General features: G+C 55.2%; 1 long non-coding RNA gene across 1 annotated transcript; it reads right to left on the bottom strand.

Annotated features, from left to right (window-relative positions):
- Positions 1 to 947: 947 nt before the first annotated feature.
- LOC113478611 lies at positions 948 to 3,107 on the bottom strand. Its single transcript, XR_003398095.1, has 3 exons — positions 2,682 to 3,107; positions 1,607 to 1,609; positions 948 to 1,384 (listed from the first exon to the last, which is right to left on the bottom strand). It is a non-coding gene; the product is annotated as an uncharacterized LOC113478611 (long non-coding RNA).
- Between the last annotated feature and the right edge of the window lie 68 nt (positions 3,108 to 3,175).

Here is a 3,175-nt window from a genome sequence, read left to right as displayed (position 1 = left end):
GGGGGGGGGGGGGGGGGGGGGGGGGGGGGGGGGGGGGGGGGGGGGGGGGGGGGGGGGGGGGGGGGGGGGGGGGGGGGGGGGGCAAGCTGTGCAAGAAGAGGTGTGTGAGGCTTGTTGCATTGGTCTCAGAGCTATAGAGAGGTGACAAACATCGGTGGTAGTACCACAAAGTCTGTTAGGTCTTTAAAAAAATGTTCCCTGAGGAACCATGTTTAAGTAGCAGCTACTGAAGGCAGAGAGCGAGTACCCAGAGCCTGCCCCATGTGAGGGACTTGTGCCTGGAGCTTCTGCTGCACAGTCCTTCCTCCTCCCCAAATACAGTGGGTTAGGGCTGATGACATGGCAGTGGTGTTGCACATAAAAATACTCTGGAAGCCATCAGCAGCTTGTTGGGGCATACTGGAAACTGAAGGCAGTTAGCAGTCATTTAGGGTAACACTCCTTCCTGCTCCCTGTCTCCCTTCACATGTCACCATGCATGAAAAGGCTCACAATGATAACTCTCCCTCAGCTGCTTCTGTGAGTGGGAGAGAAGGGGTGTCCTGCTCCTGAGGCTTCCTCTTGCCATGTACCACCTCCTTGAAGATCAAATGTGGCATCCTGAGCAGTTAACTGAGCAGCCAGTTGGGTTGGGGCTTTGTGGGAAGGCTATGGAGGTACAGAACGGCTTGCAGAGTTTTGGTTTTAGAGGGGAGCCCAAGGACTTCAGCAGTGTGTTGCTTGGGAAGAGGTGGGGAAGAGACTGCCATGCTCTGACATGTTTGTTGTCATTCCACTGTTTCCAGTAGAAGCATGAGCCCACAACATTTCTGTGGAACAGAGGAACTAGTGAAAGTAAACTGTGGGTAATTTTTGCCATATTCACTGCAAATAGCAGTGAAGCAAACAAAACTCAGCATCACACAGCCATGATGCTGTATTTAAAAGGCCTCACTGAACACCTCCAGAGGCGCCGGAAGCATCAAGTTCTTTCTCCTCCATTCAGTGCAAAACCAACAAAGATACTTTCTGCTCCCACTGGTGAAATTCCAGCTCTGGTCCTGTCCGCCATATCCAAGTGCCTTGTGCTTCTAACTATTCTGCTACTGCAGAAGTTAACAGGCCATAGGAGAGAGAGGAAGCTTCCAGGGGTTTGAGCTGTATGGATGTAGCCTGCCAGGGCCTGGTGGGCCAAATTCTTCAAAGCTTCACTTTGCCTGTTCCTCAAAGTCAGAAGTCAAGGCAAGGATGGGTCTGTCCTAGTGCTCCCACCATCCTCTAGAAAATGGTGTCCTCAGGAAGATAGGGGCTGTGGGAGGACAGCTGTTAGCCACAGACTGCCTTGGCTTGTCCCTCCAGGAGAGGCAAGCATGCTTTCTTCTCTTCCTCTGATGAAGAAGGGGGGCTCTGGGGAGGCAGGAGGAGAGAGGAGGGACGCCATCAATGTAGTCACTGGCAGGATCCTCCAGGAAGCAGTTCTTGGTCTGGGGTAGCGGGGGTTGGCATGGGAACAGCAGTTCCTGCCGGTAACCAGTTCCCTTCAGAGCCACCACAAAATGACACTCCCATGTTGATACCTTTGGGCCAGCTGCAGAGGAAGACCTCACCAAAGACCTCCCCGCACCACCCCCTGCCCCTGTCAACTGCAGATCACCCAAGGCACCCAGTCCAAGCAGGTGGCAACAAGCTCCAGATGGGATGTCATGACCAGCTGGGCCTCTCCCTTTCTCCTAGCAGCTGTGGGCATGGGGCCACTGGGCATGCCACGTACCAGGAAGATGACTTTTGCACACACACCCCTCCACACCCCCATCCCTTTTCTCATTTCTCCTTCCCTGTTTGGAAGGTCATGGCCACATTCTTCCCTTACACACACACTCTCCTCCCTGCTCAGATCCTTGCAAGTTATGGGCCATGCTGGCCGGCTCAGTGGGTGACATTTTGTTGTTTGACTATTTTCACACAGCCATGTCTGCAGGTGTTTCTCCCATTCTGAGTTTTGGCCTTGACTTAAAGTTTCCTGAGATGCTGATGGTCTGTCATCAGGCTGGAAAGCTACGGTTTGTGTCCAACTGTTTCACCTAAAAGCCAATGTACAAGGCATGTGGGAAACTCTTTCTAAGTGTGCATGGGGAGGAGAACAGAGCAGGAGCTCTCCTCTCACAGAGAGGAGAGAGGGTGGGGAAGGTTTCTGTCCTGAAGGGCCTCATGGGGGGCTCTCCTGCCCTGGCTCTTATCAAGTTTCACTCACGCAGCAGCAGGTTACACAGCCCTTATCACTCATCTTTCTCTCCTGCCTCACCCCACACTGCTGCCTGCTGTCACTTTGCAGCCAAGCAGCAGGCATGGCACACCCGCCATTGCTGGAGCCTTTTCCCTCAGCTGTCAGCCTTGCTCCCTCTGCAAACTCCCAAACTGCAGTGCTCGTCTGAGGGCCGGTCACACAGCAAAGCCACATGACAAGATGCAGGAACATACTGGGGGGGGTGGGGGTGTCAGCGTCTGAATGGAGCAGGTCAGGGAAGACTTATGCAGGGCCACCATGCTTGAACAGAGGCAATGGTGGTTGGAATGCTGCTGGCAACGAGCAGGTGCAGCAACGAAGACACAAGGCAGTGCAATGGCCAGCCATACCCCTTCTCCCACGGGCAGAGGTCAGCAGACAACACAGAACCCTACTGGCAATCTCTGTACTGATACACGCGTTACGAAGCCCGTTACAGCTAATCCCATTTCTCTCCGCCCCACCCATCCGAGGCTGGAAAAGCACCTGGCTTGCTCACAGGTGCTGCAAAGGCCGCAACAGGCACCCCTCATTGAAGGCGCGCCGGGGCACTTGGCGTCGGTGCTTGCAGTGGGCCCGCAGCGTGATGGCTGGAGGAGCGAACCCTCGCCCCGGCTGCACCGTGTCGGTGGTACAACCAGGGTTAAGCAGGCACCACCCGGCCCTAACTGCAGTTCTTGCAGGGCAGTGAATCATCACGGTGCTACCGTTCTGTATCAACGCAAAAGGCTTTACTTAACTGCCAACTCGCACCACTGAGCTCACGCAAATCACTTCCGTGCGGATCGAAATAAGCTCATTCCGCAGGGAGCGATGAAGCCCGAGCCCACTAAAAAAGCCCTCCTTCCTCTGCGGTGAGGCCTGCACAGGCGCCCGCCCTCCTGACGCGGCGCCGGCGGCTCCCCGGGAAGC

The sequence above is a fragment of the Athene cunicularia genome (genome assembly GCF_003259725.1).
Source record: "Athene cunicularia isolate RWA chromosome 3 unlocalized genomic scaffold, athCun1 chr3_part1, whole genome shotgun sequence".
NCBI lineage: Eukaryota > Metazoa > Chordata > Aves > Strigiformes > Strigidae > Athene > Athene cunicularia.
This window is presented reverse-complemented; position numbering and strand designations above follow the sequence as displayed.